The sequence below is a fragment of the Cervus elaphus genome, chromosome X (assembly GCF_910594005.1).
Source record: "Cervus elaphus chromosome X, mCerEla1.1, whole genome shotgun sequence".
Classification (NCBI taxonomy): domain Eukaryota; kingdom Metazoa; phylum Chordata; class Mammalia; order Artiodactyla; family Cervidae; genus Cervus; species Cervus elaphus.
The window spans coordinates 74,508,149-74,524,314 of NC_057848.1; the positions used below are offsets into that span (position 1 = coordinate 74,508,149).

At 38.8% G+C, this 16,166-nt stretch overlaps 1 non-coding gene across 1 annotated transcript; it reads left to right on the forward strand.

Annotated features, from left to right (window-relative positions):
• The first annotated feature begins 11,516 nt into the window (after positions 1-11,516).
• On the forward strand, positions 11,517-11,589 carry TRNAW-CCA. The gene has a single exon. It is a non-coding gene; the product is annotated as a tRNA-Trp (tRNA).
• The last annotated feature ends 4,577 nt before the right edge of the window (positions 11,590-16,166 follow it).

Below are 16,166 nucleotides of genomic sequence, written 5' to 3' on the forward strand. Positions count from 1 at the left end.
GCCTCTGTCATGGATCCAAAACTTGCTACCTCTTGTTGATTTTGTATTGTCACCCTGTATTTCACAGGTGAAGATGTTAAAACCCAAAGGGGAAGATAAGCTTACTTGGCAAAACCGGGATAGGATCCAGATCTTTCAACTCCCAATTTAATGCTCTTTTCCCTCCCTTCCTTAAAGAGTTTTGATGATCTGTCTGTAAATGCTGGTCATGACACAGGTTGGACATCCACTGGATGATACTGAGGAGACTGAAGCTCTAGTCCCTTTTCTTTCAGTAGATGGATAATCTTGAATGATCCCTTTCTCTTTTGGAGCACATTTTCCTCTTTTGTAAACTAAAGAGGCTGGACTAGATGCTCTTTAGAGGCCTTTCTCCTCTCTGATGTTCCCAAAGATTGTCATTCTAGAAATGCTGAATCACAGATCATAGTTGAAACCACTCACCTTCTTGTCCTTGGGTCTTCCCCACCTCTAAAAATGGAAATACAGTTCCTACCTCCACTGTTTGTTGTGTAGCCTCTGGCATCATTCATGATCAAGCAAGCAGTCAAAAGCTGCTTCCATCCTTCTATCCAATCAGGAACAAAAGTTTTCAATATGATTCTTGTTCCTCTCTTCTGGAATCAAAGAATCTTTGATCAGCAAACTTAAATTTTAAAAAGGAAAGAAAAAGAAATATACATACTCTGCTTTTAAAACTTTTAAAATGGAAGTATACTTTGCAAACAGGAAAAATGCACAAATATTAAGTAAACAGATTAATGGTTGTTCACAAAGCTGACCCACTGATAACCAGCACGTATGTAAAGTAATAGAACATTGCTAGAATCCCTGTGATCCTTCCCAAGTCTCTACTTCTGCCTAAATGTGAAAGTGAACGTCTCTCAGTCGTCTCCAACTCTTTGAGACCCCACTGTTCTGACTTGTAACACCTTTGATTATGTAAATGTAATCCTACATTACATACTCATTGCTTGTGAGACTCATGGAGGGTGTCATGTGAGCAGTATTTCCCTTATTTTCAATGCCATACAGTATTCCATTTATGACTACACTGTGGTTGATTATCCATTCCACTGTTCGTGGATATTGGTATAGTGTCCAGGTTTTTGCTAATACAAATAAAGCTGCTAAGAATAGCCTGGTATTTAATTTCATTGGTAAATATATGCTTCTGTTGCATATATGTCTAGAGGCGGAATTGATGATTTGTAGGATGTACATATGTTTCCTTAGCAGATATTGCCAAGTAGCTTTCCATAGTGCCTGTAACAGTTTATATGACCACCAGCAGTGTGTGAGTTCCAGTTACTCTCCATCCTTGGTAGCACATACTGTCACTTAGGGTGGTGTGCAGGGGGATCTTATTTTGGTTTGTTTATCTATTTACTTACATAGAGCACACTTCTATGCTATACAATTTCATGAGTTTGGACTGAAGCACAGAGCTATGGATCCATCACCACAATCTAGATACAGAAGGGTTCCCTCATCCCCCCAGATTTCCTGGTCTGCTTCTTTGTATTTCACACCTCCCCCATTCCTGAGCCTTGGTAGCCACTGGTCTGATCTCTACCCCTATAGTTTTACCTTTTCCAGATTGTCAAGTAAATAGAAACACATGGTATGTAGTGTTTTGGTTCTGACTCCTCTCACTTAACTAAATGTATTTGAGATTCATCCATATGGTTATATATACCAACAGGTCACTCCTTTTTATTGCTGGGTGTAGATGTACCACATTTTCTTTTTCCGTTCACCAATTGAGAGACATTTGGTTTCTTTCTAGTTTTTATCTCTTATGAATAAAATTGTTACATGTATATATTTATTAGAAGTTGTTTTATTTTTATTTCTCTTGAGTAAATATCTTTTCCTGTGCTTATTTATAATTATTGAATATGTTTTTGTTCAAAGTGATGATTTTTTAAAATGTGAAACTACTCATCAGATTACTGTACCTTTTACAACAGAAGTAAAGTGCACTATGTTTTTTCTTTTAAGAAACTATCTGCCAAAGTGTTTTCCAAAGTAGCTGTACTAGTTTATACTGACACCAGCAATAGCGCCTTAATTTTTTTTAAAGATATTTTCTGGGTATAGACTTCTGAGTTGCATAGTTTCTGATGAGAAATTTGATGTAATTCTTATTTTTTCTTTCCATGTAAAGTTTCTTTTTTCTCTGGTTGCTTTCAAGGTTTTTCTCTTATCTTTCATTTTCACTAGTTTGAATGTGATATGCCAAGGGGAGGTTTACTGGGGGCTCTTAACCTCTGTATTTGTGGTTTGTTGTCTGTCATTTAATTTGGGTGAATTTTCACCCATTATGTTGTCATAAAATAAAAAAATTAAAAAATTAATCTCTTATCCCTCTGTCTTCTTGGATTCCAATTACATTCATGCTAAACTCTTATATTATCTTGGATGTTCTTCTAAATTTTCTTCATGTTTCAGTTTGGATTGGCTTCCCTTGTGGCTCAGCTGGTAAAGAATCCGCCTGTAGTGCGGGAGACCTAGGTTCAATCCCTGGGTTGGGAAGATCCCCTGGATAAGGGAAAGGCTACCCACTCCAGTATTCTGGCCTAGAGAATTCCATGGACTGTATAGTCCATGGGGTCACAAAGAGTCAGGCATGACTGAGAGACTTTCACTTCACTTTCAGTTTGGGTAATTTTTGTTGATGGATCTTTAAGTTCACTGATTCCTTCTTTGGCTGTGCTGAGATTAGTGATGAGCCCATTGAAGGTATTCTTTATTTCTTCTACTGTGCTTTTTACTTCTAGCCTTTCTGTTTTGTTCTTTCTTATTTGTTTTTCTACTGTAGCTACCTGCTTATCTTGCATAATGTCTACCATTTTCATTTTTTAAAAGATTTTTTGATGTGGACCATATTTAAGTCTTTATTGAATTTGTTACAATATTGCTTCTTTTATGTTTTGGGTCTTTGGCCATGCAGCACATGGGATGTTAGCTCAAAAACAAGGGATTGAACTCACAACTCCTCCCGTACTGGAAGATGAAGTCCCAACCACTGGACCACCAGGGAAATCCTTCACCATTTCCACTTGAGCCTTTAAAATGTTAACCATAATTATTTAAAATTCCTTGTCTGATAGCTCCAATATCTGTGTTGTATCAGATTCCAGTTCTGGTGATCACTTTGTTTCTTGGGAGAGTGATTTTTCTTGCCTTTTTGTGTGTTTTTTCTTTGTTTGAAGCCAAACATGTTGTGTAGGACAGTGGAGACTGAGGTAAGAAAATGTGCGCACATTTCCTTTTGCTGTGTCTTTAGGGTTTTGAGTGAACCTGGTTTGGAGTTGGGTTGGGTTTGAGTTTGTTGTTGTTCTGTCCACCCTCAGTGTGTGGCAGGCTTCAGATTCCTGTAGTGATTCCTTGTCTTAACATGAGAGTTAGTTTTTCAGAACAATAACTTTTCGACACTGAGCATTGTCTTCCCCTTACACTGTGCCTCAGATAGTCTCTTTGCATACTCTTGTCTCTCCTCTCTCCCTTTCCCAGTACTATTCTGCTGTTGCTAGTTACTTGGATTTGTTTGGTTAGTGATATAGGGAATTGAGAGGGTGACATTTTCTGTTATTCTGCTTAAGTCTCGGTCTTTGGTGCCAAATCTGAGATATTGCCTCAGGGTTATGGCCTTCTCAAGTCTTTTGCCTCTTGTGTGGTTCTGTGCCCAACAGATTTCTGCCTTCCCTCAGGAGTTTCCTTCTCCCAGCTACAATGAATTTCCATCATTGCCCTAGAGTGTATTGTCCTTTTCCCACAGTGAAAGGCATCTTTTCCTCTAGGGGAGAAAGGGGAACTGCATGGGGTAGATTCTTATCCCTCCTTCAGGGCTAATATTCCTCTCTCCAAGATCTGCCTCTCAATTGTCCATTCTTAGGGCTCATTCTGAGCTTTTCTGAAAGCCCCCAGTAGGGTCCATGGAAAAAGAGCTTGCAATAAAGTGCTGATTCCCCCAGTCTCTGAGACCCTCAGAGGCTTCTTACTACCCTGCCAGTCCATAATCTGCCTTCACCAATTCATCAGTGTTTCTAATGGAACTCTTCTTACTGGTTTATGGTAAGCGTAACCCAGGTAAGAGTGCTCACATCTCTCCTCTAGTAAGGACTGTATCTCCTTAGATTTTGGGCAAGTATGCAGCTCTGCAAACAACTCTCCAATGCAATAGAAAAATTCATGAATTTGGTTAATTTGGCTCATTTTTTATCTTAACTCTGGAAATGATGTTTCTTCCACCTTATTTCATCCCAGAGCGGAAGATGAAGTTTTAGATTTCCTTAAGACCAAACTGCTCAGCCCCTTAAACCCCTTAGAGTTACTCATCCATTGGACTGTGCAGAACTCCTCCTTCTTGTGACTTTTGTTCCTAAAATGTTCTGCTGTGCTTGACCATTATGGGCTGTTCCTATTTTCAGTATTTCAGATGCCTTTAAAAATCCCTTCTGCTTTCTCTCAGCAGATGTTAATACTATACTATTGTAGCTATTAGAGGATTATTTCTACCTGGTTATATTTTGGGTTTCATTGGGGTACATTCTACCTAGCTTTGTTGTAGATATTGTTTATGGGTTTTGTTCTATTATTCTCACACTTTATCTGTTTTACGTGGGATATTCAAATTTAGGGAGACTCAAAACTATGATGCCATTGCTGCTTAAAATCTTGCCTTCCTTTTTTACCATCAGGCCTCTAGGGTTCAAATCCTGGCTCAACCACTTTTTAAGTATAATTTTTGGGCAAGTCACTTTCCCTCTTTGCACTCCTTTCTCTGTAAAGTGGGGCACATATTTATGAAAAAAAATCTTGCCTTCCTTTTTTGAAAAATGCTTTTGCTAGATGTAAAATTCTAGTTTGACGGTCATTTTTTGTTTGTTTGTTTTTGTTTTTTGTTTAATGCAGTTTCAGAGTTCAGTAAATATATGGAAAGGAAAACCTGGCAGAATAGTGGGCTCAGTTCCCCCTCTTTCTTTCTACCCAGTGCTCTGCTGGGTTCCCTCCTCTTACCAGAGAGCCCTTAGTCCTTGTTCTTACTCATATCAACACTCACTTATCTCATGCCCAGAATCAGCACACATTCTGAGGGAAAAATGGTTACAGAGTGTCATTGCCTCTCTTTCCCGAAGCCCTAGTTGCCTCATCATGCTCTGGTGCCTTCAAACAGACATTTTTAAATTTTATCTGGAATTCTTAGTTATTTTTGTTGGGAGTATTAGTGTACTACAAGCTAGTCCATCACATTTGTAATCAGAAGTCCACCTGTTCCCTAAGTATTTTCAAATGAAACTTTTTCATGAACTGCAGTAATTGCTGAAGGGAGACATTTTGAGAGATTTCTTTTCACATAGATTCATCACTGCTTTTCAAGAAGAAACCCTCTAAAAGACAAATAAATATGACTGAGATTCAGGGAAACTGTTACATGATTACATCATTTCCCCGACCTCTGTTTTTGGGTGGCAAAGGTAAGGAGTTATTTAAGTTAGTACCAGACTAATTAGGTTAGAAACTAGTTGTTTACAGATAGTGCAAAGACAAATATCAATCCTAACTTCTGTAATTTGGGCTCTGAATGAGTGAGGCGTTACTGCTTTCTGGTCTTTAGAAGCCTACTATAGAGCTGTTACTCAAAATCCTTTCCCCTTGGTATATTCATTCTTCTAGTAAGACATAAATAATCCTCGGTGTTCTTCTCAAGGACTCAGACATAGACACTCGCAATAAATCACAGGCACCATGTCCTTCTTTAGAGATAGAGGGCTTTATGCTGAGGAATCTACCAGGGAAGAGGAACCCCCTCGAGAATAATTTCCTCTGCTAATTATCATGCTTTCTGCCCCAGTGCCACAGACACCCTTGTGTGTATCTTGCACAGCTGTGCAGAATGCTTCAAGAGAAAATTAAATTGTGTCTTCTGCAAGGTCTCCACTCTAGAGATTCTCCAGAAAGGGTGACAGGGCCTCAGAAAAACAAAAGACTATCTTCTGTTCCCAGGCCTTGTGTTTTCATAAAAGATGTGTTTGGATCTTAGCTCTATGATTCACCAGCCACATGACCTTGGGCCACCGAGTCACCTCTGCATAAATTTCCTCATCTCTACACTCATCCTAACAACATTGGCTTCATAAGGCTGTTGTGAAGATCAACTCTAATAGTGGGAGAGAAAGTCATTTGCAAATTTCAAAAATGCAGCGTACCAGAAACGGGGGTGAGCCCTATTTTTTCACCCCACTTTAGTCTCAAGTCCCAGGCCTGGAAGAGATCTAATCCCACATTTCATCTAATACAGTAGTCTTTTCAGTGTCCCAGACAGATGGCCTTTGAGCTTCTGCATTCAGAGTTCTTTCAGAGATGGGATAGCTTTCGCTTATGCTTGTCTGCCAGCCCATACACAGAGCCCCATGATACCTGGAACTTCTGCTCTCCTATTACCAAAGAGGGAAGAGCAATGAAGTCTTCAGAAACCCAGAGCTCTGTTGTGCATTTAGTTCTGTCCTGCTTCCAGTCTGGGAAATGTGCAACTTCCTGTTTGGATGTCCAGTAAGCTCTGAAGATGAGCTTAGTTTAAACTAGACCCCTTCTCTAAACACATGGGGATTCCTAAGGGAAACCAAGTGCTTATCCACCCCTCAGGGCTTCTTTGGGTCTTTGGGATGCTTCTTCCCCTGAAAGGTCAAAATCACTTGTGATTCTGAGAAGAGCTGGAAGCATCTAGTCACCTAAGCACTTGCTGTATGGGATGGGAAAGCAGAAGGAGGAACTGTTTGGCGCTATCGGATGAGCTGACTAATTTATGCTGACCATTTTTATATGTAAAAAATATTAATAAAATCTTTAAAAGTTATTTAATCTTATGGAGATTATACACATGTATTATTTATTTCACATTAGTTATTTTCATCTGAGGCTACCAAGTAATTTCTTCTTAACATTTGGCCTACATAAAATTAGCAGAGACATCTGCTATCTGCAAAAAGGCTACAGGAAATGATCTCTGAAGTTCTTTCTTGGCTTTAAAATAGGTCTACAGTCTTTGGATTCCTTCCTGTAACCCTTTTAGAGTGACTTGGACTCTTTTCCAGTGTACTTGGGGCAGGCTTCTTGTATAGCCTGAAGGCAGGACAGTAGTTTGCATGATCTGTCACCTTCCCTTGGTCTGAGATTCACTGGTGACTTGTAGGGCTCTTATAGCCACAGTTATAGTCTAATATTGGAATTCTCCACAGTCTGCTACTTGCAGAAGTTCAACCTCTTTGAGACAGTTGCAGTAAAAGAATTATATCAAAAAGAATTTGCTGAATTATGACTACAAACAAAACTAGCTTTGTGGGGACAAAATGTGCTCCTGTCAAGGGAAACTTATGTTTGTTTTCCAGCCTCTCCTCCCAGGGTTTCACTTCTAATCTCTCTGCAGAAAGAAACATTTCAACAGGGAAACAAGCTGAAACTGAGACAAGTCATTTTAAGTTCCTGAACTCCCATCCCTACCTCAGAAAGAACTCCTCTGTTCACAAGCTAAAGCTATCCATAAAGCTAAAGCCTGCTTCCTTCCCAGAACAATTCTGTTTGGATGTTGGATGCACACCTTCCCAAGCACTGTGGGCTACAAATTCAGTAAGTTCAGTAACGTGAATGTTACAGTTGGAAAGTATTTTATACTTTTGTGTTATCAAATAATGGGATAGTGTCTCATATTTTATTGATAATATTTAGAATGCTTACTATCATAAGGGAATTTGGAAGTTATAGTTAAATTGTTTTATCTGGATAATATATGACTCCACTCTGCGAAAACAAAGTTCTTTATATACAGTATACATTCTCATAATTTCCAGGCTGAGAGACTTGAGAAAGAGTAGGAATATCGTTAGTTCTCATTCTATAGATGGAAATAATACAATATGGAGAGGCAAACATATTTGCCAAGACAGTGATTCTCCACTCCATTTTAGGGGTGTTCCGGAGTGTATCATGGGATCTCCCAAAATTGCTCTAAAATTCTCAAAACCAAATCCAACTTAATTGGCTTTAATTTTTTTTTTTAATCCCAGCATTTTAGGGTTAGGGTCAGTGAGTTTTACAAAACAATTTTCTTTTTTAAGTAGGACCAATGAAACATCATAACTCAGTTGATAAAGAATCCACCTGCAATGTAGGATACCCCAGTTCGATTCTGGAAGATCCACTGGAGAAGGGATAGGCCACCCACTCCAGTATTCTTGGGCTTCCCTTGTGGCTCGGCTAGTAAAGAATCCACCTGCAATGCAGGAGACCTGGGTTCAATTCCTGGGTTGAGAAGATGATCCCCTGGAGAAGGAAAAAGGCTACCCATTCCAGTATTCTGGCCTGGAGAATTCCATGGACTGTATAGTCCATGGGGTCACAAAGAGTCATACATGACTGAGTGACTTTCACTTTCAATGAAACATCAAAAGTACAAAAGCTCTAGAAGTTTGGAAGAAGTGAGTACCAAAAGAAGCATGAAAATAATCCAGGTCAGGTACTAAGATGTATAAACTCAGGACTCTTTATTTCTGAAGGCAATGCATTATGTGACGTCACATCTGAAGATGCTTCTCTTCCGGGCATGCTTTTCACAGCACTTGGGAATTATCCTAATGGCCTTTTATGGTGACCTGATTTTTTTTCTCTGTTAGAGAAGTGAGAAAATATATGTACACTTGAACAGTGAACATTTTAATTTGGCTGGAGCACAGACTCATTATGGGGTAATTATGTCAAATACACTTGGGAAGTTAGGTTGGGGCCACATTTTGAAGGATCTTGAATACATACTGAGGTGCTCCCACATTTTCAACAGGAAATTTGGCAGCACTGGAAGTTTTTGAACAGCAGCTGGAGAAGAAATGGCCATTTAAAATGGCCAGAGTTAAATTCTGCGACTATTAATATGGCTAGAATGTGTAGGTTTGGCCAGATTGAAACAAAGAAAGACTGAGAGATCAATCAGCAGCTTGCAACGATCTGGATGAAAGTTGTTATGGAGGTTGTCCACCTTTACTGTGGGCTTTGTCATTGCACTGATGTTTAAAAGCAGGTGATGAGACTTCCCTGGAGATCTAGTGATTGACTCAGCACTTTCAGTGTTGTGGCCTGGGTTCAATCCCTGTTCAGAGAACTAAGATCCTTTAAACCACATGGTGCAAACTAAATAAACAATAATAATAATAAAAACATATGAGGTGTTGCCTCTTCAATTCCACAGATTTTTCTTGCTCTTCTGGCTAAGATTTTGCCTGGCTCAATTTAAAAAATGTTTTGCCTCACCTTTCAGAGGTTCAAGGGCACTTGCTCAGAATGTGCTTCTCAAGCTGTGTATAGTACTTTTGGCATCATGAAGTCTATGAAGTTCCATGTCCAGTTTGGCCATCTTCAGTTTATTGCCTTGAAAGAGAGGGCATCACTTCACACAGGCCAGCTCTGAGCAGTTTTCCCCATGCATGCTCTTAGATGTGCTATGTGTGAGCTTGAGCAGTGAGGCCTCAGTCCATTCTGATGTGGGGGGAAATGGAGGATTTTTCTGTGATGTTTGACAACCATGATTTGACTTATATTTGAAGAGGAAAATATAAAGGCTGTGCAATTCTAACCTCAGGTTTTCTGCCCCTAGAAATTTTTTACTAAGAATACAGTGGCTTGGGATACCCAGAAAATATTTTGATTTGTTTCATTGAAAAAATTATTGTTTGCATATCTTTTGTTATATGAACTTTTGGCCAAGGAGATTTCTCCCTTTATATACTTCTTATGATAGACTAATTCCATCATCTCCTCACTAAGAGAAACAATGCTGAAAATGGTAGAATAGCCCTAAAGTTATGGAAGTAACATAGCATCCATAGAAACCTTGAGCAAGTACCATGAACCTTGACCGTTATGGTTAATTTATAAGCCCTTGGAAGTGAGATGGGATGTGTTCCTTCACTGTGAATCAAAGGAAACCTATCGTGTCACAGGTAAGTTTATGTATCGATGCCATATTGACTTTGTTGCTACCCTGTCCTTACACAGACATCTGGTCCCCACTGCTCTAGTTATTATGATGAGTTGTGTATTTTTATTTCAGAGACCTGTTTGAATCATTTAATTTCTATTTTGACCTCACTTTATCGCTGTCCATGTCTGCCTCATTCCACTAGGTGGCACACTTACCCGTGAAATTGCTGTAGCCATACCATCACCAGTAGAGGGCTGCATTGTGCTTTTTCTGTGAGGAGGAAAGACTTCTGGGGTGCGGTGTGGGTACCCTTGTCCCTCTACTCCCAAACTGGGCACCAAGATGCTGTTTCATACCTGCCTGCCCTTCAAAGTCTCATAAATGTTAATTGGTGCCATGGCAGGCAAGGGCAAGATTTGAGTTAAGCCACAGTCCCGGCCCTCCCAGAGTTTGCAGTCAATGGTACCAGGGCCAGGACAGGGGGCAGATTGCAGAAGAGCTAGAGAAGGGGGCCATGGCAGGGAAGGAAATGCTTCTGACTGGAAGCTCTGCGTGACTAGAGGTTCTAAAGGCCTGGAGGTCTGAGACTGATTTGTGTGGCTGTTGGCATAGGGTGAGGGGATCCCTGGCAGACAATGTAATGGAGAGGCTAGCATCACTGCATTATTTCACCAGCAGTGCCCCTTGGTTCAGCCCCACAGACTTGGAAAGAAAGCAATGGTCACAGATGCTTCCTCCTGTCCCAGAACTGACTGGGCTCTCCCACAGTCTCAGTAACAGGAGATCAGATGAGTCCCCACTGTTCCTGAACCAGCGAATCCAAATATCTGTAGCTCTATCATTTGGTTTTATCTTATGTTTTATTTTTGGAAAATAAAAAAAAAATAGAAAATCATACCCACAGAAGAAACCACCTATGTTCATACCAACAGAAATTAACTATTCTTCGTGTGTTGATATTGGGGCTTCCCTGATGGCTCAGCAGGTAAAGAACCTGCCTGCGATGCAAGAGACACAGGAGATGTGGGTTTGATCCCTGGGTTTGGAATATTCCCTGGAGGAGGCAATGGCAACCCACTCCAGTATTGTTGCCTGAGAAATCCCATGGACAGATGAGTCTGGCAGGCTACAGTTCATAGGGTCGCAAAGCTGTACACTACTGAGCAATGTGTTTATATATTGGTTTCTGAAGTTTTCTATGTTTATACTTTTAAAAAATTATGCAAACCCCTCCATCAGGACAAGGCTGTGATTCATGAAGGGTTATATGTAAATTTTCTAAATTTTTTTCTAAAAATTACATAGATATTACATTAATATATTACCCCTTTTCTAATTTATTTTAATCTATATCCTTCCCACTCATAACAGGACCAGTTCTTGGATTCAGTTATGGAATACCAACATGCTTAGACTTAAATGCCTCACAGCATGATGGCAACAGAGAGAATAGTTATGTTGTTTTACATTTTCTCTCTCCTTGCTACTTAAATTCAAACTTAAATTATTTTCTGGAGTTTAAAATTATATTTTAGGGAATTCCCTGGTGGTCCAGTGGCTAGGACTCCATGCTCCCAATGCAGGGAGCCCAGGTTCAATCCCTGGTCAGGGAACTAGATCCCACATGCAGCAACTAAGAGTTCGAATGCTACAACTAAAGATCTCTCACACTACAATGAAGATCGAAGATCCCACAAGCCACAACTAAGACCCAGAACAGCCAAATAAATAAGCATTTAAAAAATAAAAAATAAAATTACATTGTCGAAAAAGTACAAAATGCAGAAAGATGAAAATAAACAAATCACCTGTGGTCCTATCACTTGGAGAGAACCAGAATTGATGTTCATTTTGGGTATATTTCTTTCCAATCTTTTTTCTACATAGTTTTTAAACAAATTTGCTTCATATTGTACTTAATGTTTTATAATCAGCCTTTTTCACTGAAGGTTTTATGATTTAAATATTCTTCTACCTCATGATTTGTAATAGGTGCCCAGTATTTTATCCTATAACTATAACTAGAGTTATGTCATACTTAAAATTACTATTGCTAGACATTTGATTTGTCTCCTTTACTTCTTTGGTTATTATCATAATGTATGTTCTTATACATGAATCTTTCAGTGACAGTATCAATATCAGAATAAATTTCTAGAAGTAGAACTTCTCAGTTAAATAGTATGAACATTAAGCAATTCTTTTATTGAATTTTTCTTTATCAAAGTAATATATGTTTTTTATAGACCATGTAGAAATCACAGGTACATAAAAAGGAGAATGAAAAAGGACATAAATGTCACCCATACTTTTACCTCTCAGAGGTAATCATTATTAACATTTTATTAAAATCCTTCAGTCTTTTCTCTGTACTCTACATTTTCGTTAATAAAGCTTTTTACTTAATATATTCTGAACTTTCTTTAAAGTTTATTATTCTACACCTTCAGTGGTTACATAGCATTTCATTGTATGAAACTACAATTTATTTGACCAACTCGCTATTGTTAGACATTTAGATTATTTTTGCCTAATATAAGCAATGTAGAGATGAGCATTCTGTGGCAAAATCTTTGCAAAAACCCCTGATTGCTTCTTTTGAATAAATACCTAAATGTGCAATTGTTCCAAACGTAGGCACATTTTTCAAGCTTTTGATGAATATAGCTAAATTGCTCTAGAATAATTCTCATATTAGAGGCAGAGTATGCCCTTTTTATCTGAATTCTTGATATCACTGAATTTTTTCCCAGTTTGACTGCAAAGATTTAATATCCTATTTTAAAATGTACATTTATTTGGGTGCTATTGAAATTGAACTTTTTTCTATTCTTTACTCTTGTCCACACCATCGTGGTTATCTCAGTCATGAAGATCTTTGTCCAGATAATCATGATGGTGTGATCACTCACACTCACCTAGAGTCAGACATCCTGGAATGTGAAGTCAAGTGGGCTTTAGAAAGCATCACTACGAACAAAGCTAGTTGAGGTGATGGAATCCCAGTCGAACTAATTCAAATCCTAAAAGATGATGCTGTGAAAGTGCTACACTCAATATGCCAGCAAATTTGGAAAACTCAGCAGTGGCCACAGGACTGGAAAAGGTCACTTTTCATTCCAATCCCAAAGAAAGGCAATGCCAAAGAATGCTCAAACTACCACACAATTGCACTCATCTCCCACACTAGTAAAGTAAAGCTCAAAATTCTCCAAGCCAGGCTTTAGCAATACTTGAACCGTGAACTTCCAGATGTTAAGCTGGTTTTAGAAAATGCGGAGGAACCAGAGATCAAATTGCCAACATCCTCTGGGTCATCGAAAAAGCAAGAGAGTTCCAGAAAAACATCTATTTCTGCTTTACTGACTATGCCAAAGCCTTCGACTGTGTGGATCACAATAAACTGTGGAAAATTCTTCAAGAGATGAGAATACCAGACCACCTGACCTGCCTCTTGAGAAAGCTATATGCAGGTCAGGAAGCAACAGTTAGAACTGGACATGGAACAACAGACTGGTTCCAAATAGGAAAAGGAATATGTCAAGGCTGTTTATTTAACTTATATGCAGAGTTTATTTATTTAATTAAATTTATTTAATTTATAAGCAGTCACCCTGCTTATTTAATTTATATGCAGAGTACATCATGAGAAACGCTGGGCTGTAGGAAGCACGAGCTGGAATCAAGATTGCCAGGAGAAATATCAATAACCTCAGATATGCAGATGACACCACCCTTATGGCAAAAAGTGAAGAAGAACTAAAGAGCCTCTTGATGAAAGTGAAAGAGGAGAGTGAAAAAGTGGGCTTAAAGCTCAACATTCAGAAAACTAAGATCATGGCATCCGGTCCCATCACTTCATGGCAAATAGATGGGGAAACAGTGGGAACAGTGGCTGACTTTATTTTGGGGGGCTCCAAAATCACTGCAGATGGTGATTGCAGCCATGAAATTGAAAGATGCTTACACCTTGGAAGGAAAGTTATGACCAACCTAGACAGTATATTAAAAAGCAGAGACATTACTTTGTCAACAAAGTTCCATCTAGTCAAGGCTCTGGTTTTTCCAGTAGTCATGTATGGATGTGAGAGTTGGACTATAAACAAAGCTGAGCACTGAAGCATTGATGCTTTTGAACTGTGGTGTTGGAGAAGACTCTTGAGAGTCCCTTGGACTCCAAGGAGATCCAACCAGTCCATCCTAAAGGAGATCAGTCCTGGGTATTAATTGGAAGGACTGATGTTGATGCTGAAACTCCAATACTTTGGCCACCTGATGCGAAGAGCTGACTCATTTGAAAAGACCCTGATGCTGGGAAAGATTGAGGGCAGGAGGAGAAGGGGACGACGGAGGATGAGATGGTTGGATAGCAACACCGACTCAGTGGACATGGGTTTAGGTAGACTCTGGGAGTTGGTGATGGACAGGGAGGCCTGGCGTGCTGCGATTCATGGGGTTGCAGAGTCGGACACTACTGAGTGACTGAACTGAACTGAACTCTTGTCCAATTTTCTGTTCTGATACAGATTTTTTTAATTTCTTTAAGAAATTTAAGAAATTTTAAATATTCTTTGTCATACATGGAAGTTTTCTCTTTTGGCTAATTGTTGGGCTATATTATATATCTATATGTTCTAATATTAAATTGCACTCCTAAAATAATAATCCTTTGCTTATGTTGTAGTATTATTTTTGTCTTGCTGAATTTGATCTGCTGGTATTTTATTTAGGATTTTTGCCTCTATGTTCTTAACTGACATTAAAATTAAGTTTTCTCTGTGTTTTGTACATGTATTAATTATATTTTGTGGGCAGGATAACTTTAGCTTTATAAAATGAATAGTGCTTAGTTTCTTCTTTTCCTCTATGCTGGAAACTACTTTTAGAGGATGGAAATTATCTGTCCCTTGTAAATTATAAAGGAGTTGTTCATGAAGCTACCTGGACACAATGAAATCATTGGAGGAAATGTTTTTAAACAGCACATTCCCACCCCCCCATGTTTTCTACATCTTTGCGATTCTAATTTGCTAAGTTTCTTAGGAAATAATCCATTTTATTGAGATTTTCAAATTCATTAACAATATCAAGATTTCTTGAAATTTAGTACATATACTATACAATTCATCCATTTAACATGGTTTTAGTATGTTCACGGAGCTGTATATTCACAGCCATCACCAGAATCATCACCAAAAAGTTTAGGACAATTTCAAAATTCCCAAACGAAACTCCATAGCAATTAGCAGTCACTCTCCATGTCCCCTTTATTCCCCCTAGTTCCTAGGCAACTACTAATCTGCTTTTTGTCACCATAGATTTGCCTACTCTGGACTTTTCTTATATTAATAAATGGAATCATATGATATGTAGTCTTTTGTGACTGGATTCTCACAGTTAAGGTAATGTTTACAAGACTCACTCTGTTTTAATATGGACTAGTACATCAGTCTTTCTTTAACTTTTGTAAAATTAGTAGACTTTTATTTTTAGAGCAGTTTTACTTTTACAGAAAGTGAGCAGATAGTACAGAGTTCCCATATACTCCTCTCTTCTTACTCCTCTGACCATAGTTTTCTCCACTAACATCTTGAATTGGTGTGGTTCATTTGTTAACTAAAGTTCATAGTGTACATGAAGGTTCACTCTGTGTGTTGTGCAGTTAGTTCTGTGGGTTTTCACAAATGCATAAAGCAAAGTCGCTCAGTCGTGTCGGACTCTTTGTGACCTCATGGACTGTAGCCTACCAGACTCCTCCAACCATGGAATTTTTCAGGCAAGAGTACTGGAATGGGTTGCCATTTCCTTCTCCAGGGGATCTTCCCAACCCAGGGATCGAACCCAGTTCTTCAGCATTGCAGGCAGACATTTTACCATCTGAGCCACTACTGTATCCACAATTATAGTATCATATGGAAGTTTTGATGAGTAGTTGGAGCACAGAGGATTTTTGGTACAGTGCTTCTCTCCCCCAGAACCCCTGGCAACCACTTTTTTTTTTTTTTACTGTTTCCATGGTTTTATCTTTTCCACAATGTCATGTAGTTGGAATCACACAGTATGCAGTCTTTTCAGATTGTTTTTTCTTACTTAGTAATATGCATTTAAGTTTCCTCCATGTATTTTCATGCCTTTGATAGCTCATTTCTCTTTTAGGACTAAATAGTAAAAGATGCTTGCTCCTTGGAAA